Consider the following 26,624-nt stretch of genomic DNA (forward strand, 5'->3'; position numbering starts at 1 on the left):
TTAATCCTTCAATAACTTTAGATCTCCATTTTGTTGTGATGACGATCGTCTAAATTGTAAGTTGATTTGATGAAAGCTGTAGGAGGAGTACTTAAAACAAAAAATATCGAATATGACCAAAATGGCCACTAAAGTCAAACTGGCGGGCTTCCTGTTGCGTTATTCATAATGCACTGATGGACTTTTTTGTGCATCTAGTCATGATACACAATAGTCTTTGTTTTTTTTGAAGATCGGTGAATGCTAAATGAGGGGCTTTTCCGTAGGTGGCGCTCTTGAGCCATTTTGCCACGCCCTTTTCAAAATACTCCAGAATACGTAAATTTTCGCCGCCTTCGAATTTAATGCAAACTCCTACAACTTTTTGAGCACATTAAAGCCCTCAAAAAGCCAAGTCATTTAAGCTAAGAAAAATAATAATAACTAGGGCTACGTTGTAGCACTAACGGGCCCGAGCACAGGCAATTTCAAGTCTGTTGCGGTCGGGGAAGAGAGAGCGATCGATGACCAAGCGCACGTCTCTGCCTTGCGTGCGTTTTAAGCTCTGCAGCAAGAATAAACGCTTCACTTCCTGTAGCCAGCAGGTGGCGCTAGGATTTTAAGTCATGGTGTCCTTGTAGATGTCATCAGATCGCGACTCTTGTCTTACATGTCTAGTTTGGAGTTGATTGGACCAAATATGTCCAAGATACAGACGCTCGTGTTTTGATGGCATGTGATCAGACTTTGACTCCACGCCATGGTCAGAGTATGGTGTTTTCCTATTTTGTAGCAGGTAAAAATACCAGTTAAATGTCAACAGTTGTCTTTATTGTCGTTCTGTTATTTAATAAATGCAACAAACTATAGTTTTTATATATATTGTATAACTATATATATATATATGTATATATATAACTTTATAACCTGTGTTATCAAATATGTTGTGCGGCTCCAGACAGATTTAAATTGGGGGAAGAGGGGACGAAATGGCTTTTTCAATAGTTACATTTTGTGTCTTGATCAAACCATGGTGTTACACTGACCTCTGGTGCCTTAATATTGGCACTACAGGTGTAATTCAATATTAAGTCACTAGAGAGCAGTGTTGGACCATTAACTACAGACATGGTGTTTTCATTTTGTTTATCAAATTTATAAGCCTCACCACGGTCACACAGATTGATGAAAAGTTTAAATTTTGATAACTTTAGATCTTCATCTTGTTTTGTACACATGCATCAAATTTTTACGTTGATTTGATGAAGGCCCTACGAGAAGTGAGTCAAACTGTAAGACATAGAAAAACAAGACATTTGCTGTTGCCACCAGGGGACGCTGTGATTTTAAGTCACGATTTCTGTACCGATGTCTTCAGGTCGCGACTCTTGTCTTATGTGTATAGTTTGGACTCGATTGGACAAAATATGTCCAAGATACAGGAGCCTGTGTTTTGATGGCGTTTAATCAAACTTTGAGGCCACACCACGGTCAGACGGTTTTGCTAAAACTTAATCCTTCAATAACTTTAGATCTCCATTTTGTTGTGATGACGATCGTCTAAATTGTAAGTTGATTTGATGAAAGCTGTAGGAGGAGTACTTAAAAGAAAAAATATCGAATATGACCAAAATGGCCACTAAAGTCAAACTGGCGGGCTTCCTGTTGCGTTATTCATAATGCACTGATGGACTTTTTTGTGCATCTAGTCATGATACACAATAGTCTTTGTTTTTTTTGATGATCGGTGAATGCTAAATGAGGGGCTTTTCCGTAGGTGGCGCTATTGAGCGGTTTTGACACACCCGTTCCCAAATACTTCAGAATACGTAAACTTGCGCACATTTCTAATTTACTGTACACTTTAGAAACTTTTTGAGCACGTTAAAGCCCTCAAAAAGCCAATTCACTGAGCGAAGAAAAATAATAATAATAATAATCTTTTCAATTTCAATAGGTCCTCTCACCGATTTCGGTGCTCGGGCCCTAACTAGGGCTACGTTGTAGCACTAACGGGCCCGAGCACAGGCAATTTCAAGTCTGTTGCGGTCGGTGAAGAGAGAACGTTCAATGACCAAGCGCTCGTCTCTGCGTTGCATGCGTTTGTGCACTGCGGCAAGGATTATTGCTTCACTTCCTGTAGCCAGCAGGAGGCTCTATGAACTAGAGGTAAGTAACCTTGAAACCATACAACCAAACCTATTGCTTTAACTATCACCATATACTTACATGCCTCAAGGCTTTTTTAATATAAAATTGTTATAAAAGTTAGTTTATTTAACACGTCTAATGAAAACATTGAAGCAAGTTAACTGCAGAGTCGTATGTTTGGCTGTGACTTTGTTTTATTTTAATAAGTTAATATCAATACGCTACATGTGTAAGTTGCATGTGATAATAACTATGTTTCACCATTATTCTGATACAGGCTGATATATCCACCATTACTATTTTCACATCGTTAATTTAGTCTGTCATGGAGTTGTAGAGTCAATTAGACAGTATAGATAAGATTATAATGTCCACACATCAGTGTTGTAAACACTTCTCCAGTTAATTATATAATTATGTTTTCACACTGAGGGAAGTGGAGAGACTTGATGTGGACTGTTATCAACAGCTCTGTGGGAGATCATCACCTTGAATATTACAGATGAGGTAGAAAGACATTTTATCTGTGTACAATGTTGTATTTCGTTCTCACGTTTTATCAAAAGCGATTTAAAGTATGTGCATTTAACCATTAGTATACAAACCCAGACCCCAGTACATCGGTTCTATCTGAAATATGTGGTGCTTCATACACAACACAAAACATTCATAACAGTGCGCTTCTGCTCCTCATTAATGCAGCTCCTGATGTCCTCAGCAGCAACATGGTGGAGATTTGCAGCTTCATGCTGGTCAACTGGAAGACAACTGATTAAGATTAAAAGATTAAGATTAAGATCCATTTATTCGTCCCAAACACATGCACAGACATGCAAAGGCACACTCATGCAGGTAGGGAAATTTAATCTCTGCTTTTTACCCATCTGGTGCAGGACACACAGAGCAGTGAGCGACCATGTACGGCGCTCACGGAGCAGATGTTGGGGGAGTGAGGTGCCTTGCTCAGGGGCACTAGAGAGGGTAGGGAGACTCTTGGATTTTTGGACAGATCAATCCAGGTTTGTCTTTTGTTGTCTCTCCGTGGAGTCAAACCGGAGACGAACCAGAGACCTTCTCTGCCCATAGTCCAAGTTTCTGCCCTCTACACATCACTCCATACGTTGCTCCCTTAACTACAGATGGCCTGCGAATGTCATGGAGTTTTACAGTGAATTAGACAGTTTAGATATGATTTTAATCTCCACACATCAGTGTTGTAAACAGTTCTCAAATTAATTATATAATTATGTTTTCACACTGAGGGAAGTGGAGAGACTTGATGTGGACTGTTATCAATAGCTCTGTGGGAGATTATCGCCTTGAATATTACAGATGAGGTAGAAAGACATTTTATCTATTTTTACAATGTTGTATTTCTTTCAGTACTTTTATCAAAAGCGACTTAGATAAAAATATGTGCATTTAACCATTAGGATACAAACCCAGACCACAGTACAGCGGTTCTATCTGAAATCTGTTGTGCTTCATACACAACTCAAAACATTCTTTAACAGTGCGTTTCTTCTCTTCATAGATGAGGAACTGCAGCACCTGACGTCGTCAGCAGCAACATGGTGGTCAACACGTGGACGACTGCATCATCATCAGAAGCTACACAACACTTCTAAATTCCTCCCTTAAATAAAGATGGCCTGCAACTGTTTGGTGGTGGCAGTCATTGCTAAGTGGCATGGATAAGAATTCATTTCTATCGTCATTATGGTTGGTTAAAATAATAAAAACTTATAACAACAATGTGTATCTTTTGCTTTCTGATTTGATACACTTTAGATAAGAACCCAGTGTTTAATATTTCTGCTTTGCCATAAGAGACAAAAGATGGTCAATTGGTCATCACAGCTGTGTCCTTCAGGCTCGTCCGTCCCTAATAAAATGAGAGGAAACATAAAAATAATCAGATCATAATCATTTCATCTTAGGAAATAGGTAGTGTACATCATTTTCAAATTCTCTATGAACACTGTCTGTTCTAGTAAAGTTACAAGGCTATAATGTATTTATATTTAACAAAAGAATTCAGGGAAGTCTGCCTGAGATTAACGATGTAAACACTAGTAGACACGGTTATTTTTCACTGTAACACGTGACAGGACATCAACACCGTGACTCTGAATAAAGAGCCTTAGGATACGTAGTGCTCCTTTGCACAGCTGCTCTTACAATGTGTAGCAAGTGCTAAATCTCCATTAGTATAATAGTAATGAAAATCACCCTTCACATAATTGAACATATATTTTCCATGTGAACCGCTTTAACACAGTTCAATTGCGGAGCAAAATATAACGTATACAGTATTTATTAGAGTTACATATGAACAAAGTGTGTATTCTTATTTTCGGTGGATATTCAACTATGTATTTGAATATGCTTTTGGATTAAAACGTGCACTACCATGACAATGAATGTTTAGTATGGAGCTATTTCACATTAAAAGTATTGCATTATAATTTAACACATTATGTATTATGTGCAATACTTTGTAAGTAATGAAAACAGGTCTGTACCTGGAGTCAGTGTTCAGTCTGGTTGGATTCAAGTTGTGTCTCACGCTGGACATCCTAGAGGAACATTGAACACAAATACACAGATATGTTAAGTCATACATGTGCCATGTTATCTGCTTAACAGACTTTTACATGGTACTAATAAAATATTAATTCAAAGTTAATCAGATCATAATCATTTCAGCTTAGGAAATAGGTAGTGCATATTAGCCTACAATTCTGTATGACACTGTCTGTTCTAGTAAAGTTACAAGGCTATGATTTACTCATATTTAACAAAAGAATTCAGTGAAGTCTGTCTGAGATTAACGATTTAAATACTGAAGGTGGGAGACACGGTTACTTTTCACTGTAACACGTTACAACACTACTCTGAAGAAAGAGCTTTAGGACACGTAATGCTCCTTTGAACAGCTGCTCTTGCAATGCAGATGTGACTTTAAACACTCAGGTTTCTCAGGTTTCAGTTAGCATCGCTAGCCCGCTAGCGAAAGTAACTTACAAGCCGACACACAGTCTCCTGTCTCAGAGTCATCCGCATAAAGTAACGCTTATATCTGCTGGGTGGACCCGCTCATGTCGTTTCATGTCGGTGTTTGTCGGTAATAACCCCAATCGAGTCGAAGAACAGTTACTGCACCCATGCGAAGATATTGTTAGCTTGCTTGTTAGCGAGCTAGTTAGCCTCCGGCGCTAGCGAAAAACAAGCCGACACACAGTCTCCTGTCTCAGATTCATCCTTATAAACGAACGCTTATCTCTGCTTGGTGGACCTGGGTTCATGGCGGTTGTTTCGGTAACAGCTGGCATTCGCATCGAACCCGTTGATATACACTGAGCTGGTATGTAGCTCTCGGATTAGCGTCCCTTAGCTATCACGGCTGATTCAAAGGCACCCTGCGAATCACATCGAAATAAAATACTTAACGTGACTTACCACAGAAACGGAGGCGCAGACATCGTTACCGTGACCGTCAGGAGAAGGAGCAGAACATCAAAGTGTGTAATTTACTGGGTATGTGGGTGTAAGCCATTTCATGAGGCGTTCACTTGTACCTGGTTAAAGCCGAACTCACAACACACAGCACAGCTTACACTGTGGCGTCACGTGAATTTCAAACATCTATATCGCTTAAACAAGGAAGTTAAAAACAAATTTACCCCCCTCAGAGTTGTCATGAAGGAAGAACTTAGCGATTGAGACTAAAACCAAAGTTTGAGCAATGCTGTAAAAGGTTTAATTCTCCTCTAAAGTTGGCCACCCTGTAAACACAGTCTGTTAATGCATAGATAACACAAACTATGGTCTGACACTGCCATCTAGTGACTAAATATTGCAGCACATCTGCCAGATATAGATGTTTTCATACCTCAAACTGGAAGCCACACCACGGTCACACAGTATTATGAAAAGTTGCAATTTCGTTAACTTTAGATCTTCATCTTGTTTTGAACACATGCATCAAATTTTTACGTTGATTTAATGAAGGCCCTACGAGTAGTGAATCAAACTGTAACACATAGAAAAACAAGACATTTGCTGTTGCCACCAGGGGACGCTGTGATTTTAAGTCACGATTTCTGTACCGATGTCTTCAGGTCGCGACTCTTGTCTTATGTGTATAGTTTGGACTCGATTGGACAAAATATGTCCAAGATACAGGAGCCCGTGTTTTGATGGCGTTTAATCAAACTTTGAGGCCACACCACGGTCAGACGGTTTTGCTAAAACTTAATCCTTCAATAACTTTAGATCTCCATTTTGTTGTGATGACGATCGTCTAAATTGTAAGTTGATTTGATGAAAGCTGTAGGAGGAGTACTTAAAACAAAAAATATTGAATATGACCAAAATGGCCACTAAAGTCAAACTGGCGGGCTTCCTGTTGCGTTATTCATAATGCACTGATGGACTTTTTTGTGCATCTAGTCATGATACACAATAGTCTTTGTTTTTTTTGAGGATCGGTGAATGCTAAATGAGGGGCTTTTCCGTAGGTGGCGCTCTTGAGCCATTTTGCCACACCCTTTTCAAAATACTCCAGAATACGTAAATTTTCGCCGCCTTCGAATTTACTGCAAACTCCTACAACTTTTTGAGCACATTAAAGCCCTCAAAAAGCCAATTCATTTAAGCTAAGAAAAATAATAATAATAATAATAATAATAATCATTTCAATTTCAATAGGGCCTCCCACCGATTTCGGTGCTCGGGCCCTAACTAGGGCTACGTTGTAGCACTTGCGGGCCCGAGCACCCGCACGTTGAAGCTTGTTGCGGTCGGTGGAGAGAGCGATCGATGACCAAGCGCACATCATCGATCGAGCATGCACTTCTCCACGTTGCATGCGTTTTGCGCTCTGCGGCAGTAGGTTTGCCAGTAGGTGGCGCCATCACTATTATTACGCACAGACATATATATCTGTTCATGTAGGCGCTCTGATGTAGCGTGAGCAATTTTGTGTCAATTGGACAATGTTAACACAACTTAATTTTCACACTGATCAGTAGGTGGCGCTATGACCCTGAACTAATATTTATATGTGGAGCTGTTCAGATCAGTATTGTGATCATAGGTCAGTAGTTTGGAGCCGGTTGGATAATGCAGAGTGGATTAAAAAAGTACTTCCTGTTTCCTGGAGAATCAGTAGGTGGCGCTATGACACTGAGGAAATATTGACACATAGAGCTGTTCAGGCTTGTACTCTTATCATGTGACAGAAGTTTGGTAGTGATAGGACAATGCACAGTGGAATTATGAAAACATCGTGTCCTTTGGCGAAGGATGATCCTTCGCCAAACATCAATGTTTACATGGTTTGAGGAAATGTCACAATTCTGACCTTGATTCAATGACTTGACTGAGCTCATTTGAGCTGTATATCTTAAAGCAGCCAGGAGCAGTTCATCAAAGTATAAAACATGTCACTTCATGTTGCCACCAGGGGGCGCTGTGATTTCAAGTCATAATTTCTGTGTAGATGTCATCAGGCCGAAACTCTTGTCTTACATGTCTAGTTTGGACTTGATTGGACCATGTATGTTCGAGATACAGATGCTCGTGTTTTGATGGCGTGTAACCAAACTTTAATGCCACGCCACGGTCACACGGTGTGAAGGGAAAAAAATCCCTTAATCAGTCTTTATCTCAATCTTGTTGTGATGACACTCATCTGAATTTGAAGTTGATCTGATGAAAGCTCTACGACAAGTAAATCAAAGTAAAAATGTGGAATAGGGCTAAAATGGCCACTAAATCCAAAATGGTGGGCTTCCTGTTTAGTCTAGTATATCTATCCAAGAGACTTATTTGTTTGTTATGAAAAGACACATGCCCAAATCGATTTTTGTACATGTCGGCCAATCTTAGTGCCGGGGCTGCCCGTTAGGGGGCGCTAGTCAGTTATTTTGACACGCCCATTCCTTAAAACCATATGAAAATCTTCAGGGGGGGGATGTTGTTGCACACATGTAGTTTGAGTGAGATAGAACCATGAACACTGAAGTTAGAGCAATTTCGTGTTTCGCGGCGAGTTGATGAACTTTGATGCCACGCCATTAATATGGCGTTTGACGAAAAAGCACAGTTATCTTATGCCTTCATTATCAATGTCTTGAGACCCATTTGATACAGTTTGACATGGTTGAGGTCAGTGGATGAGGAGGAATACATCCAAGTGTAAGACAAGCAAAAAACAAGACATTTCCTGGTGCCACCAGGGGGCGCTGTGATTTTAAGTCATTATTTCTGTGTAGATGTCATCAGGCCGGGACTCTTCTCTTACATGTCTAGTTTGGACTTGATTGGACCATGTATGTTCGAGATACAGATGCTCGTGTTTTGATGGCGTGGAACCAAACTTTGACGACACGCCACGGTCACACGAAGTGACGGAAAAAAATTCCGTTGATCAGTTTTTTTCTCAATCTTGTTGTGATGACACGCGTCTAATTTTTAAGTTGATCTGATGAAAGCTCTACGACAAGTACATTAAACTAAAAATGTTGAATTTGGCCAAAATGGCCACTAAATCCAAAATGGCGGGCTTCCTGTTGCGTTTTTCATAATGCTCCAAGAGACTTTTTTCTATGATTATTCACGTTACACCAGTGTCTAGATTTTGGTGAAAATCGCTTATGTGGAAACCTAAGGGCTGGTTCCAGGGGGCGCTGTTGAGCCGTTTTGCCACGCCCATTTCCAAATACTCCAGATTACGTAAATTTTCACCACTCTCTAATTTACTGGAAAGTTTAAAAACTTTTTGAGCACGTTGAAGCCCTCAAAAAGCCAATTCATTGTTCGGAGAATAATAAGAATAATAATAACTAGGGCTACGTTGTAGCACTTGCGGGCCCGAGCACCCGCACGTTGAAGCCTGTTGCGGTCGGTGGAGAGAGCGATCGATGACCAAGCGCACATCATCGATCGAGCATGCACTTCTCCACAATAAATGCGTTTTGCGCTCTGCGGCAGTAGGATTGCCAGTAGGTGGCGCCATCACTATTATTACGCACAGACATCTATTTATCTGTTCATGTAGGCGCTCTGATGTAGCGTGAGCAATTTTGTGTCAATCGGACAATGTTAACACAACTTAATATTCACACTGATCAGTAGGTGGCGCTATGACCCTGAACTAATATTTATATGTGGAGCTGTTCAGATTAGTATTGTGATCATAGGTCAGTAGTTTGGAGCCGGTTGGATAATGCAGAGTGGATTAACAAAGTACTTCCTGTTTCCTGGCGAATCAGTAGGTGGCGCTATGACACTGAGGAAATATTGACACATAGAGCTGTTCAGGTTTGTACTCTTATCATGTGACAGAAGTTTGGTAGTGATAGGACAATGCACAGTGGACTTATGAAAACATCGTGTCCTTTGGCGAAGGATGATCCTTCGCCAAACATCAATGTTTACATGGTTTGAGGAAATGTCACAATTCTGACCTTGATTCAATGACTTGACTGAGCTCATTTGAGCTGTATATCTTAAAGCAGCCAGGAGCAGTTCATCAAAGTATAAAACATGTCACTTCCTGTAGCCACCAGGGGGCGCTGTAATTTCAAGTCATAATTTCTGTGTAGATGTCATCAGGATGGCACCCTTGTCTTACATGTCTAGTTTGGACTCGATTGGACAATGTATGTCCGAGATACAGAACCTCGTGTTTTGATGGCGTTTAATCAAACTCAAGACGCCACGCCACGGTCACACGGTGTGACGAAAGGTCAATCTCTTAATCACTTTTTATCTCCATCTTGTTGTGATGGCACTGATCTTAATTTGAAGTTAATCTGATGAAAGCCCTGGGACAAGTGCATCAAGTAAAAATGTGGAATATGGAAAAAAAATGGCCACTTAATCCAAAATGGCGGCCTCCCTGTTTGGTCAAGCATACCTATCCAAGATATTTTTTTGTTTGTTATGAAACGACACATGTCCCGATAGATTTGTATAAATGTCGGCCATCGTAGTGCCGGGGTTGCCCTATAGGGGGCGCTGGTCAGTTTTTTTGCCACGCCCATTTCTTAAAACCATATGAATATCTTCAGGGGGGGGCTGTTGTTACACACATGTAGTTTGAGAGAGATAGAATCATGAACACTGAAGTTACAGCAATTTCGTGTTTCACGGCGAGTTGATGAACTTTAATGCCACGCCATTCATATGGCGTTTGACGAAAAGTCACGGTAATCTTATGTCTTCATTGTCAATGTCTTGGGACCCATTTGATACAGTTTGACATGGTTGAGGTCAGTGGATGAGGAGAAATTCATCCAAGTGTAAGACAAGCAAAAAACAAGACATTTCCTGTTGCCACCAGGGGGCGCTGCGGTTTTAAGTCATCATTTATGCATAGATGTCATCAGGCGGGGACTATTGTCTTACATGTCTAGTTTGGACTTGATTGGAACATGTATGTCCGAGATACAGATGCCCGTGTTTTGATGGCGTGTAACCAATTTTTAACGCCATGCCACGGTCACACGGTGTGATAAAAAAAAAATCCCTCAATCATTTTTTATCTCCATCTTGTTGTGATGACACTCATCTGAATTTGAAGTTGATCTGATGAAAGCCCTGGGACAAGTACGTAAAAGTAAAAATGTGGGATATTGCCAAAATGGCCACTAAAAGCAAAATGGCGGACTTCCTGTTGCGTTTTTCATAATGCTCCATGAGACTTTTTTTCATGACTGGTCACGATACACCAGTGTCTAGATTTTGGTGAAAATCGCTTATGTGGAAACCTAAGGGCTGGTTCCAGGGGGCGCTGTTGAGCCGTTTTGCCACGCCCATTTCCAAATACTCCAGATTACGTAAATTTTCACCACTCTCTAATTTACTGGAAAGTTTAAAAACTTTTTGAGCACGTTGAAGCCCTCAAAAAGCCAATTCATTGTTCGGAGAATAATAAGAATAATAATAAGAATAATGCCTACAATTTCAATAGGGCCTCTCACCATTCGGTGCTCGGGCCCTAATAATAATAATAATAATAATAATAATAATAATAATAATAATAATAATAATAATAATAAAAATCCTTACAGATTCAATAGGGCCTCTCACCATTCGGTGCTCGGGCCCTAATAAGAATAATGCCTACAATTTCAATAGGGCCTCTCACCATTCGGTGCTCGGGCCCTAACTAGGGCTACGTTGTAGCACTAACGGGCCCGAGCACAGGCAATTTCAAGTCTGTTGCGGTCGGGGAAGAGAGAGCGATCGATGACCAAGCGCACGTCTCTGCCTTGCGTGTGTTTTAAGCTCTGCAGCAAGAATAAACGCTTCACTTCCTGTAGCCAGCAGGTGGCGCTATGATTTTAAGTCATGGTGTCTTTGTAGATGTCATCAGGTTGCGACTCTTGTCTTACATGTCTAGTTTGGAGTCGATGGGACCAAATATGTCTAAGATATAGAAGCTTGTGTTTTCATGGCGTTCATCACACTTTGCCGCCACGCCACGGTCAGACGGTGTGTCAGAAAGTTGTTTCTTTGATAACTTTTTATCTCCATATTGTTGTGATGACACTCATCTAAATTTTTTGTTGATCTGATGAAAGCTCTACGAGAAGTACATAAAAATAGAACATGTACCAAAAAAAGATATTTCCTGCTGCCACCAGGGGGCGCTGTCATTTTAAGTCAAGATTTTTGTGTTGTTGTCTTCAGGTCGCGACTCTTGTCTTACATGTGTAGTTTGGAGTCCATGGGACCAAATATGTGTGAGATATAGAAGCTCGTGTTTTGATGGCGTTTCGTCACACTTTTACGCCCCGCCACAGTCAGACAGTGTGGCGAAAAGTTTTTTCTTTGATAACTTTAGATCTTCATTTTGTTGTGATGACAGTCGTATAAATTTTAAGTTGATCTGATGAAAGCTCTCCGAGAAGTACATAAAAATAGAACATGTACCAAAAACAAGACATTTCCTGCTGCCACCAGGGGGCGCTGTAATTTTAAGTCAAGATTTTTGTGTTGTTGTCTTCAGGTCGCGACTCTTGTCTTACATGTGTAGTTTGGAGTCCATGGGACCAAATATGTGTGAGATATAGAAGCTCGTGTTTTGATGGCGTTTCGTCACACTTTGACGCCCCGCCACAGTCAGACGGTGTGGCGAAAAGTTTTTTCTTTGATAACTTTAGATCTTCATTTTGTTGTGATGACAGTCGTCTAAATTTTAAGTTGATCTGATGAAAGCTCTACGATAAGTGCATTAAAGTAAAAAATTATGGAATATGACCAAAATAGTCACTAAATCAAAAATGGCGGGCTTCCTGTTGCATTTTTCATAATGCTCCAAGAGGCTTTTTTGTACATCTGGTGATGATACACAACTGTCTTCAATTTCGTGAGGATCAGTGAATGCTAAATGAGGTGCATCTCCGTAAATGAGGGGCTCTCCGTTGGTGGCGCTGTTGAGCCATTTTGCCACGCCCATTTCCAAATACCCCAGAATACGTAAATTTTCACGACTTTCTAACTTACTGCAAACTTTTACAACTGTTTGAGCATGGTAAAGCCCTCAAAAAGCCAATTCATTAACGACACAGCAAAATAATAATAACTAGGGCTACGTTGTAGCACTTGCGGGCCCGAGCACCCGCACGTTGAAGCCTGTTGCGGTCGGTGGAGAGAGCGATCGATGACTAAGCGCACATCATCGATCGAGCATGCACTTCTCCACGTTGCATGCGTTTTGCGCTCTGCGGCAGTAGGTTTGCCAGTAGGTGGCGCCATCACTATTATTACACACAGACTTATAGATCTGTTCAAGTAGCCGCTCTGATGTAGCGTGAGCAGTTTCGTGTCAATTGGAAAATTTTACCACAATGTAATTTTCACACTGATCAGTAGGTGGCGCTATGACCCTGAACTAATGTTTATATATGGAGCTGTTCAGATCAGGATTGTGATCATAGGTCAGAAGTTTGGAGCCGGTTGGATAAGGCAGTGTGGATTAACAAAGTACTTCCTGTTTCATGGATAATCAGTAGGTGGCGCTATGACACTGAGGAAATATTGACACATAGAGCTGTTCAGGCTCGTACTCTTATCATGTGACAGAAGTTTGGTAGTGATAGGACAATGCACAGTGGACTTATGAAAACATCGTGTCCTTTGGCGAAGGATGATCCTTCGCCGCACCTCAATGTTTAAATGGTTTGAGGAAATGTCACAATTCTGACCTTGATTCTATGACTTGACTGAGCTCATTTGAGCTGTATATCTTAAAGCAGCCAGGAGCAGTTCATCAAAGAATAAAACATGTCGATTCATGTTGCCACCAGGGGGCGCTGTGATTTCAAGTCATAATTTCTGTGTAGATGTCATCAGGCCGAAACTCTTGTCTTACATGTCTAGTTTGGACTCGATTGGACAATGTATGTCCGAGATACAGAACCTCGTGTTTTGATGGCGTTTAATCAAACTCAAGACGCCACGCCACGGTCACACGGTGTGACGAAAGGTCAATCTCTTAATCACTTTTTATCTCCATCTTGTTGTGATGGCACTGATCTTAATTTGAAGTTAATCTGATGAAAGCCCTGGGACAAGTGCATCAAGTAAAAATGTGGAATATGGAAAAAAAATGGCCACTTAATCCAAAATGGCGGCCTCCCTGTTTGGTCAAGCATACCTATCCAAGATATTTTTTTGTTTGTTATGAAACGACACATGTCCCGATAGATTTGTATAAATGTCGGCCATCGTAGTGCCGGGGTTGCCCTATAGGGGGCGCTGGTCAGTTTTTTTGCCACGCCCATTTCTTAAAACCATATGAATATCTTCAGGGGGGGGCTGTTGTTACACACATGTAGTTTGAGAGAGATAGAATCATGAACACTGAAGTTACAGCAATTTCGTGTTTCACGGCGAGTTGATGAACTTTAATGCCACGCCATTCATATGGCGTTTGACGAAAAGTCACGGTAATCTTATGTCTTCATTGTCAATGTCTTGGGACCCATTTGATACAGTTTGACATGGTTGAGGTCAGTGGATGAGGAGAAATTCATCCAAGTGTAAGACAAGCAAAAAACAAGACATTTCCTGTTGCCACCAGGGGGCGCTGCGGTTTTAAGTCATCATTTATGCATAGATGTCATCAGGCGGGGACTATTGTCTTACATGTCTAGTTTGGACTTGATTGGAACATGTATGTCCGAGATACAGATGCCCGTGTTTTGATGGCGTGTAACCAATTTTTAACGCCATGCCACGGTCACACGGTGTGATAAAAAAAAAATCCCTCAATCATTTTTTATCTCCATCTTGTTGTGATGACACTCATCTGAATTTGAAGTTGATCTGATGAAAGCCCTGGGACAAGTACGTAAAAGTAAAAATGTGGGATATTGCCAAAATGGCCACTAAAAGCAAAATGGCGGACTTCCTGTTGCGTATTTCATAATGCTCCATGAGACTTTTTTTCATGACTGGTCACGATACACCTATATCCAGATTTTGATGAAAATCCGTTATGTGGAAACCTAGGGGCTGGTTCCAGGGGGCGCTGTAGAGCCATTTTGCCACGCCCAATTCCAATTACTCCAGAATACTAAAATATCCGCAGACCTTGAATTTCCTGCAAAGTTTCATAACTTTTTGAGCATGTCTAGACCCTGAAAAAGCCCCCCAAAGGGAAATAATAATAATAATAATAATAATAATAATAATAATAATAAAAATCCTTACAGATTCAATAGGGCCTCTCACCATTCGGTGCTCGGGCCCTAATAACTAGGGCTACGTTGTAGCACTAACGGGCCCGAGCACAGGCAATTTCAAGTCTGTTGCGGTCGGGGAAGAGAGAACGATCGATGACCAAGCACATGTCTCTGCCTTGCGCGCGTTTTAAGCTCTGCAGCAACAATAAACGCTTCACTTCCTGTAGCCAGCAGGTGGCGCTAGGATTTTAAGTCATGGTGTCCTTGTAGATGTCATCAGATCGCAACTCTTGTCTTACACGTCTAGTTTGGAGTTGATTGGACCAAATATGTCCAAGATACAGACGCTCGTGTTTTGATGGCGTGTGATCAGACTTTGACTCCACGCCATGGTCAGAGTATGGTGTTTTCCTATTTTGTAGCAGGTAAAAATACCAGTTAAATGTCAACAGTTGTCTTTATTGTCGGTCTGTTATTTAATAAATGCAACAAACTATAGTTTTTATATATATTGTATAACTATATATATATATATATATGTATTTATATAACTTTATAACCTGTGTTATCAAATATGTTGTGTGGCTCCAGACAGATTTAAATTGGGGGAAGAGGGGACGAATTGGCTTTTTCAATAGTTACATTTTGTGTCTTGATCAAACCATGGTGTTTCACTGACCTCTGGTGCCTTAATATTGGCACTACAGGTGTAATTCAATATTAAGTCACTAGAGAGCAGTGTTGGACCATTAACTACAGACATGGTGTTTTCATTTTGTTTATCAAACTTATAAGCCTCACCACGGTCACACAGATTGATGAAAAGTTTAAATTTTGATAACTTTAGATCTTCATCTTGTTTTGTACACATGCATCAAATTTTTACGTTGATTTGATGAAGGCCCTACGAGAAGTGAGTCAAACTGTAATACTTACAAAAACAACACATTTCCTGTTGCCACCAGGGGGCGCTGTGATTGTAAGTCACAATTTCTGCACCGATGTCTTCTGGTCGCGACTCTTGTCTTACATGTCTAGTTTGGAGTCGATGGGACCAAATATGTCTAAGATATAGAAGCTTGTGTTTTCATGGCGTTCATCACACTTTGCCGCCACGCCACGGTCAGACGGTGTGTCAGAAAGTTGTTTCTTTGATAACTTTTTATCTCCATATTGTTGTGATGACACTCATCTAAATTTTTTGTTGATCTGATGAAAGCTCTCCGAGAAGTACATAAAAATAGAACATGTACCAAAAACAAGACATGTCCTGCTGCCACCAGGGGGCGCTGTCATTTTAAGTCAAGATTTTTGTGTTGTTGTCTTCAGGTCGCGACTCTTGTCTTACATGTGTAGTTTGGAGTCCATGGGACCAAATATGTCTGAGATATAGAAGCTCGTGTTTTGATGGCGTTTCGTCACACTTTGACGCCCCGCCACAGTCAGACGGTGTGGCGAAAAGTTTTTTCTTTGATAACTTTAGATCTTCATTTTGTTGTGATGACAGTCGTCTAAATTTTAAGTTGATCTGATGAAAGCTCTACGAGAAGTGCATTAAAGTAAAAAATTATGGAATATGACCAAAATAGTCACTAAATCAAAAATGGCGGGCTTCCTGTTGCGTTTTTCATAATGCTCCAAGAGGCTTTTTTGTACATCTGGTGATGATACACAACTGTCTTCAATTTCGTGAGGATCAGTGAATGCTAAATGAGGTGCATCTCCGTAAATGAGGGGCTCTCCGTTGGTGGCGCTGTTGAGCCATTTTGCCACGCCCATTTCCAAATACCCCAGAATACGTAAATTTTCACGACTTTCTAACTTACTGCAAACTTTTACAACTTTTTGAGCACGGTAAAGCCCTCAAAAAGCCAATTCATTAACGACACAGCAAAATAATAATAATAATAAGAATAACTAGGGCTACGTTGTAGCACTAACGGGCCCGAGCACAGGCAATTTCAAGTCTGTTGCGGTCGGGGAAGAGAGAACGTTCGATGACCAAGCGCTCGTCTCAGCGTTGCATGCATTTGCGCACTGCTGCAAGATAAACGCTTCACTTCCTGTAGCCAGCAGGTGGCGCTATGATTTTAAGTCATGGTGTCTTTGTTGATGTCATCAGGTCGCGCTTCTTGTCTTACATGTGTAGTTTGAACTCGATTGGACCAAATATGTCCAAGATACAGAAGCTTGTGTTTTGATGGCGTTTAGTCACATTTTGACGCCTCGCCACTGTCACACGGTGTGGCGAAAAATTGTTCTTTCAATAACTTTAGATCTCCATCTTGTTGTGATGACACTCGTCTAAATTTTCAGTTGATCTGATGAAAGCTCTCCAAGAAGTACTTGAAAATAAAAAACATGGAATATGGTCCAAATCGAAAAAGGCGGGGTTCCTGTTGCGTTTTTCAAGTTGCTCCGAGCGCGTTTTTTGTGCATCTGGTGATGATACACAACTGTCTTCAATTTCGTGAGGATCAGTGAATTCTAAATGAGGTGTTTCTCCATAAATGAGGGGAAGCTCTGTTGGTGGCGCTGTTGAGCCATTTTGCCACGCCCATTCTTTAAAACCATCTGAATATCTTCAAGGGAGGGGGGCTGATGATACACACATGTAGTTTGAGGGAGATGGACCCATGAACACGGAAGTTAAAGCGTTTTCGTGTGTCATGGCGAGCTGATGTGACGCCCCGCCACAGTCAGACAGTGTGACGAAAAGTTGTTTCTTTGATAACTTTAGATCTCCATCTTGTTGTGATGACACTCGTCTAAATTTTCAGTTGATGTGATGAAAGCTGTACGAGAAGTATATCAAAGTAAAAGATTATGGAATATGACCAAAATGGCCACGAAATCGAAAATGGCGTGCTTCCTGTTGCGTTTTTCATATTGCTCCGAGCGCGTTTTTTGTGCATCTGGTGATGATACACAACTGTCTTCAATTTCGTGGGGATCAGTGAATGCTAAATGAGGTGTTTCTCCGTAAATGAGGGAAAGCACCATTGGTGGCGCTGTTGAGCCATTTTGCCACACCCATTTCCAAATACCCCAGAATACGTAAATTTTCACGAGGCCCATAATCTGCTCTATAGATGTTGAATGCATTCTGTAGTGAGAACACATTCAAGCACATGTCCTACACCTCCATGAGAGGGGGGAGGGGTGAGAAGGGGGAGGGATGAGAGGGGTGAAAGGGGGTGGGGTAAGATGGGGGGCGGGGTGAGAGGGGGGCGGGGCCTTCAAAACAGGTTGATCTGAGGAGGTCTGTTTTAGACAGAGTATAAAGGTGCTGTTTTAAATTATCCTTGGGGTATTTTTACCAAAATATTTTACAGACATTTCATTAAGAACCCAAGGAACCATATCAACTGTGGTGAAATGGAAATAATATGTCCCCTTTAAAGCGAATATGTCCCCTTTAAAGCGTTTTCGTGTGTCATGGCGAGCTGATTTGACGCCCCGCCACAGTCAGACGGTGTGTCGAAAAGTTGTTTCTTTGATAACTTTAGATCTCCATCTTGTTGTGATGCCACCCGTCTAAATTTTAAATTGATGTGATGAAAGCTCTCCGACAAATAAATCAAAGCGCACGATGTACAAAAACAAGACATTTCCTGATGCCACCAGGGGGCGCTTTCCTTTTAAGTCATGATTTCTAGGTAGATGCCTTCCGGTCGCGACTCTTGTCTTATATGTGTAGTTTGGAGTCGATTGGACAAAATATGTCTAAGTTACAGAAGCTCGCTTATATTGGCGTTTAGTAGAACTTTGAGACCTCACCACGGTCACACGGTATGATGAAAAGTTTAAATATTGATAACTTTAGATCTTCATCTTGTTTTGTAGAGTCTCATCTAATTTTTAAGTTGATCTGATGAAAGCTCTCCGAGTAGTACATAAAAACATAACACGTCTTAAAAACAAGACATTTCCTGTTGCCACCAGGGGGCGCTGTGATTGTAAGTCACAATTTCTGCAGTGATGTCTTCTGGTCGCGACTCTTGTCGTATGTGTCTAGTTTGGACTCAATTGGACAAACTATGTCTGAAATATGGAAGCCTGTGTTTTGATGGCATTTCATCAAACATTAACGCCACACCACGGTCAGACGGTTTTGCTAAAACGTAATCCTTCAATAACTTTAGATCTCCAATTTGTTGTGATGACGATCGTCTAAATTTGAAGTTGATCTGATGAAAGCTGTACGACAAGTACATCAAAGAAAAAATATGGAATATGACCAAAATGGCCACTAAAGTCAAACTGGCGGGCTTCCTGTTGCGTTATTCATAATGCACTGATGGACTTTTTTGTGCATCTAGTCATGATCCACAATAGTCTTTGTTTTTTTTGAGGATCGGTGAATGCTAAATGAGGGGCTTTTCCGTAGGTGGCGCTCTTGAGCCATTTTGCCACGCCCTTTTCAAAATACTCCAGAATACGTAAATTTAAGCCGCCTTCGAATTTACTGCAAACTCCTACAACTTTTTGAGCACATTAAAGCCCTCAAAAAGCCAATAAGTTTAATCGGAAAAAAATAATAATAACTAGGGCTACGTTGTAGCACTAACGGGCCCGAGCACAGGCAATTTCAAGTCTGTTGCGGTCGGGGAAGAGAGAGCGATCGATGACCAAGCGCACGTCTCTGCCTTGCGTGCGTTTTAAGCTCTGCAGCAAGAATAAACGCTTCACTTCCTGTAGCCAGCAGGTGGCGCTAGGATTTTAAGTCATGGTGTCCTTGTAGATGTCATCAGATCGCGACTCTTGTCTTACATGTCTAGTTTGGAGTTGATTGGACCAAATATGTCCAAGATACAGACGCTCGTGTTTTGATGGCATGTGATCAGACTTTGACTCCACGCCATGGTCAGAGTATGGTGTTTTCCTATTTTGTAGCAGGTAAAAATACCAGTTAAATGTCAACAGTTGTCTTTATTGTCGTTCTGTTATTTAATAAATGCAACAAACTATAGTTTTTATATATATTGTATAACTATATATATATATATGTATATATATAACTTTATAATCTGTGTTATCAAATATGTTGTGCGGCTCCAGACAGATTTAAATTGGGGGAAGAGGGGACGAAATGGCTTTTTCAATAGTTACATTTTGTGTCTTGATCAAACCATGGTGTTACACTGACCTCTGGTGCCTTAATATTGGCACTACAGGTGTAATTCAATATTAAGTCACTAGAGAGCAGTGTTGGACCATTAACTACAGACATGGTGTTTTCATTTTGTTTATCAAATTTATAAGCCTCACCACGGTCACACAGATTGATGAAAAGTTTAAATTTTGATAACTTTAGATCTTCATCTTGTTTTGTACACATGCATCAAATTTTTACGTTGATTTGATGAAGGCCCTACGAGAAGTGAGTCAAACTGTAAGACATAGAAAAACAAGACATTTGCTGTTGCCACCAGGGGACGCTGTGATTTTAAGTCACGATTTCTGTACCGATGTCTTCAGGTCGCGACTCTTGTCTTATGTGTATAGTTTGGACTCGATTGGACAAAATATGTCCAAGATACAGGAGCCTGTGTTTTGATGGCGTTTAATCAAACTTTGAGGCCACACCACGGTCAGACGGTTTTGCTAAAACTTAATCCTTCAATAACTTTAGATCTCCATTTTGTTGTGATGACGATCGTCTAAATTGTAAGTTGATTTGATGAAAGCTGTAGGAGGAGTACTTAAAAGAAAAAATATCGAATATGACCAAAATGGCCACTAAAGTCAAACTGGCGGGCTTCCTGTTGCGTTATTCATAATGCACTGATGGACTTTTTTGTGCATCTAGTCATGATACACAATAGTCTTTGTTTTTTTTGATGATCGGTGAATGCTAAATGAGGGGCTTTTCCGTAGGTGGCGCTATTGAGCGGTTTTGACACACCCGTTCCCAAATACTTCAGAATACGTAAACTTGCGCACATTTCTAATTTACTGTACACTTTAGAAACTTTTTGAGCACGTTAAAGCCCTCAAAAACCCAATTCACTGAGCGAAGAAAAATAATAATAATAATAATCTTTTCAATTTCAATAGGTCCTCTCACCGATTTCGGTGCTCGGGCCCTAATAATAATAATAATAATAATAATCATTTCAATTTCAATAGGGCCTCCCACCGATTTCGGTGCTCGGGCCCTAATAATAATAATCATTTCAATTTCAATAGGTCCTCTCACCGATTTCGGTGCTCGGGCCCTAATAATAAGAATAATAACTAGGGCTACGTTTTAGCAGTAACGGGCCCGAGCACAGGCAATTTCAAGTCTGTTGCGGTCGGGGAAGAGAGAGCGATCGATGACCAAGTGCACGTCTCTGCCTTGCGTGCGTTTTAAGCTCTGCAGCAAGAATAAACGCTTCACTTCCTGTAGCCAGCAGGTGGCGCTATGATTTTAAGTCATGGTGTCTTTGTAGATGTCATCAGGTCGCAACTCTTGTCTTACATGTCTAGTTTGGAGTCGATGGGACCAAATATGTCTAAGATATAGAAGCTTGTGTTTTCATGGCGTTCATCACACTTTGCCGCCACGCCACGGTCAGACGGTGTGTCAGAAAGTGGTTTCTTTGATAACTTTTTATCTCCATATTGTTGTGATGACACTCATCTACATTTTTTGTTGATCTGATGAAAGCTCTCCGAGAAGTACATAAAAATAGAACATGTGCCAAAAACAAGACATTTCCTGCTGCCACCAGGGGGCGCTGTCATTTTAAGTCAAGATTTTTGTGTTGTTGTCTTCAGGTCGCGACTCTTGTCTTACATGTGTAGTTTGGAGTCCATTTTACCAAATATGTCTGAGATATAGAAGCTCGTGTTTTGATGGCGTTTTGTCACACTTTGATGCCACGCCACAGTCAGACGGTGTGTCAAAAAGTTGTTTCTTTGATAACTTTAGATCTCCATTTTGTTGTGAGGACACTCGTCTAAATTGTAAGTTGATCTGATGAAAGCTCTGCTACAAGTGTATCATAGAAAAAAACATGGAATATTCCCAAAATGGCCACTAAATCCTAAATTGCTGGCTTCCTGTTGCGTTTTTCATAATGCTCCGAGAGGCTTTTTTGTGCGTCTGGTCATGATACACAACTGTCTTAAAAATCGTGAGGATCAGTGAATGCTAAATGAGGTGCTTCTCCGTAAATGAGGGGAAGCTCCATTGGTGGCGCTGTTGAGCCATTTTGCCACGCCCATTTCCAAATACCCCAGAATACGTAAATTTTCACGACTTTCTAACCAACTGCAAACTTTTACAACTTTTTGAGCAAGTTAAAGGCCTCAAAAAGCCAATTCATTGCGCTCCGCGAAATAATAATAATAAGAATCATTTCAATTTCAATAGGTCCTCTCACCGATTTCGGTGCTCGGGCCCTAATAATCCTTTCAATTTCAATAGGTCCTCTCACCGATTTCGGTGCTCGGGCCCTAATAATAATCATTTCAATTTCAATAGGGCCTCCCACCGATTTCGGTGCTCGGGCCCTAATAATCATTTCAATTTCAATAGGTCCTCTCACCGATTTCGGTGCTCGGGCCCTAATAATAATAATCATTTCAATTTCAATAGGTCCTCTCACAGATTTCGGTGCTCGGGCCCTAATAATAAGAATAACTAGGGCTACGTTGTAGCACTAACGGGCCCGAGCACAGGCAATTTCAAGTCTGTTGCGGTCGGGGAAGAGAGAGCGATCGATGACCAAGCGCACGTCTCTGCCTTGCGTGCGTTTTAAGCTCTGCAGCAAGAATAAACGCTTCACTTCCTGTAGCCAGCAGGTGGCGCTATGATTTTAAGTCATGGTGTCTTTGTAGATGTCATCAGGTCGCGACTCTTGTCTTACATGTCTAGTTTGGAGTCGATGGGACCAAATATGTCTAAGATATAGAAGCTTGCATTTTCATGGCGTTCATCACACTTTGCCGCCACGCCACGGTCAGACGGTGTGTCAGAAAGTTGTTTCTTTGATAACTTTTTATCTCCATATTGTTGTGATGACACTCATCTAAATTTTTTGTTGATCTGATGAAAGCTCTCCGAGAAGTACATCAAAATAGAACATGTACCAAAAACAAGACATTTCCTGCTGCCACCAGGGGGCGCTGTCATTTTAAGTCAAGATTTTTGTGTTGTTGTCTTCAGGTCGCGACTCTTGTCTTACATGTGTAGTTTGGAGTCCATGGGACCAAATATGTCTGAGATATAGAAGCTCGTGTTTTGATGGCGTTTCGTCACACTTTGACGCCCCGCCACAGTCAGACGGTGTGGCGAAAAGATTTTCTTTGATAACTTTAGAGCTTCATTTTGTTGTCAAGACAGCCGTCTAAATTTTAAGTTGATCTGATGAAAGCTCTACGAGAAGTGTATTAAAGTAAAAAATTATGGAATATGACCAAAATAGTCACTAAATCAAAAATGGCGGGCTTCCTGTTGCGTTTTTCATAATGCTCCAAGAGGCTTTTTTGTACATCTGGTGATGATACACAACTGTCTTCAATTTCGTGAGGATCAGTGAATGCTAAATGAGGTGCATCTCCGTAAATGAGGGGCTCTCCGTTGGTGGCGCTGTTGAGCCATTTTGCCACGCCCATTTCCAAATACCCCAGAATACGTAAATTTTCACGACTTTCTAACTTACTGCAAACTTTTACAACTTTTTGAGCATGGTAAAGCCCTCAAAAAGCCAATTCATTAACGACACAGCAAAATAATAATAACTAGGGCTACGTTGTAGCACTAACGGGCCCGAGCACAGGCAATTTCAAGTCTGTTGCGGTCGGGGAAGAGAGAGCGATCGATGACCAAGCGCACGTCTCTGCCTTGCGTGCGTTTTAAGCTCTGCAGCAAGAATAAACGCTTCACTTCCTGTAGCCAGCAGGTGGCGCTAGGATTTTAAGTCATGGTGTCCTTGTAGATGTCATCAGATCGTGACTCTTGTCTTACATGTCTAGTTTGGAGTTGATTGGACCAAATATGTCCAAGATACAGACGCTCGTGTTTTGATGGCATGTGATCAGACTTTGACTCCACGCCATGGTCAGAGTATGGTGTTTTCCTATTTTTTAGCAGGTAAAAATACCAGTTAAATGTCAACAGTTGTCTTTATTGTCGTTCTGTTATTTAATAAATGCAACAAACTATAGTTTTTATATATATTGTATAACTATATATATATATATGTATATATATAACTTTATAACCTGTGTTATCAAATATGTTGTGCGGCTCCAGACAGATTTAAATTGGGGGAAGAGGGGACGAAATGGCTTTTTCAATAGTTACATTTTGTGTCTTGATCAAACCATGGTGTTACACTGACCTCTGGTGCCTTAATATTGGCACTACAGGTGTAATTCAATATTAAGTCACTAGAGAGCAGTGTTGGACCATTAACTACAGACATGGTGTTTTCATTTTGTTTATCAAATTTATAAGCCTCACCACGGTCACACAGATTGATGAAAAGTTTAAATTTTGATAACTTTAGATCTTCATCTTGTTTTGTACACATGCATCAAATTTTTACGTTGATTTGATGAAGGCCCTACGAGAAGTGAGTCAAACTGTAAGACATAGAAAAACAAGACATTTGCTGTTGCCACCAGGGGACGCTGTGATTTTAAGTCACGATTTCTGTACCGATGTCTTCAGGTCGCGACTCTTGTCTTATGTGTATAGTTTGGACTCGATTGGACAAAATATGTCCAAGATACAGGAGCCTGTGTTTTGATGGCGTTTAATCAAACTTTGAGGCCACACCACGGTCAGACGGTTTTGCTAAAACTTAATCCTTCAATAACTTTAGATCTCCATTTTGTTGTGATGACGATCGTCTAAATTGTAAGTTGATTTGATGAAAGCTGTAGGAGGAGTACTTAAAAGAAAAAATATCGAATATGACCAAAATGGCCACTAAAGTCAAACTGGCGGGCTTCCTGTTGCGTTAGTCATAATGCACTGATGGACTTTTTTGTGCATCTAGTCATGATACACAATAGTCTTTGTTTTTTTTGATGATCGGTGAATGCTAAATGAGGGGCTTTTCCGTAGGTGGCGCTATTGAGCGGTTTTGACACACCCGTTCCCAAATACTTCAGAATACGTAAACTTGCGCACATTTCTAATTTACTGTACACTTTAGAAACTTTTTGAGCACGTTAAAGCCCTCAAAAAGCCAATTCACTGAGCGAAGAAAAATAATAATAATAACTAGGGCTACGTTGTAGCACTAACGGGCCCGAGCACAGGCAATTTCTATTCTGTTGCGGTCGGTGAATAGAGAACGTTCAATGACCAAGCGCTCGTCTCTGCGTTGCATGCGTTTGTGCACTGCGGCAAGGATTATTGCTTCACTTCCTGTAGCCAGCAGGAGGCTCTATGAACTAGAGGTAAGTAACCTTGAAACCATACAACCAAACCTATTGCTTTAACTATCACCATATACTTACATGCCTCAAGGCTTTTTTAATATAAAATTGTTATAAAAGTTACAGTTTATTTAACACGTCTAATGAACACATTGAAGCAAGTTAACTGCAGAGTCGTATGTTTGGCTGTGACTTTGTTTTATTTTAATAAGTTAATATCAATACGCTACATGTGTAAGTTGCATGTGATAATAACTATGTTTCACCATTATTCTGATACAGGCTGATATATCCACCATTACTATTTTCACATCGTTAATTTAGACAGGTCATGGAGTTGTAGAGTCAATTAGACAGTATAGATAAGATTATAATGTCCACACATCAGTGTTGTAAACACTTCTCCAGTTAATTATATAATTATGTTTTCACACTGAGGGAAGTGGAGAGACTTGATGTGGACTGTTATCAACAGCTCTGTGGGAGATCATCACCTTGAATATTACAGATGAGGTAGAAAGACATTTTATCTATGTGTACAATGTTGTATTTCTTTCTCACGTTTTATCAAAAGCGATTTAAAGTATGTGCATTTAACCATTAGTATACAAACCCAGACCCCAGTACATCGGTTCTATCTGAAATATGTGGTGCTTCATACACAACACAAAACATTCATAACAGTGCGCTTCTGCTCCTCATTAATGCAGCTCCTGATGTCCTCAGCAGCAACATGGTGGAGATTTGGAGCTTCATGCTGGTCAACTGGAAGACAACTGATTAAGATTAAAAGATTAAGATTAAGATCCATTTATTCGTCCCAAACACATGCACAGACATGCAAAGGCACACTCATGCAGGTAGGGAAATTTAATCTCTGCTTTTTACCCATCTGGTGCAGGACACACAGAGCAGTGAGCGACCATGTACGGCGCTCACGGAGCAGATGTTGGGGGAGTGAGGTGCCTTGCTCAGGGGCACTAGAGAGGGTAGGGAGACTCTTGGATTTTTGGACAGATCAATCCAGGTTTGTCTTTTGTTTTCTCTCCGTGGAGTCGAACCGGAGACGAACCAGAGACCTTCTCTGCCCATAGTCCAAGTTTCTGCCCTCTACACATCACTCCATACGTTGCTCCCTTAACTACAGATGGCCTGCGAATGTCATGGAGTTTTACAGTGAATTAGACAGTTTAGATATGATTTTAATCTCCACACATCAGTGTTGTAAACAGTTCTCAAATTAATTATATAATTATGTTTTCACACTGAGAGAAGTGGAGAGACTTGATGTGGACTGTTATCAATAGCTCTGTGGGAGATTATCACCTTGAATATTACAGATGAGGTAGAAAGACATTTTATCTATTTTTACAATGTTGTATTTCTTTCAGTACTTTTATCAAAAGC

At 40.7% G+C, this 26,624-nt stretch overlaps 2 long non-coding RNA genes across 2 annotated transcripts in view; both read right to left on the reverse strand.

Annotated features, from left to right (window-relative positions):
- Window positions 1-26,624, reverse strand: part of LOC128447706 (uncharacterized) — a 137,711-nt gene that overhangs the window by 109,904 nt on the left and 1,183 nt on the right. The gene's annotated exons all lie outside the window — the stretch shown is intronic.
- On the reverse strand, window positions 3,584-6,861 carry LOC128447708 (uncharacterized). The gene is made up of 3 exons (XR_008339660.1): window positions 5,593-6,861; window positions 4,656-4,709; window positions 3,584-4,015 (listed from the first exon to the last, which is right to left on the reverse strand). It is a non-coding gene; the product is annotated as an uncharacterized LOC128447708 (long non-coding RNA).

The sequence above is a fragment of the Pleuronectes platessa genome, chromosome 9 (assembly GCF_947347685.1).
Source record: "Pleuronectes platessa chromosome 9, fPlePla1.1, whole genome shotgun sequence".
Lineage (NCBI taxonomy): Eukaryota > Metazoa > Chordata > Actinopteri > Pleuronectiformes > Pleuronectidae > Pleuronectes > Pleuronectes platessa.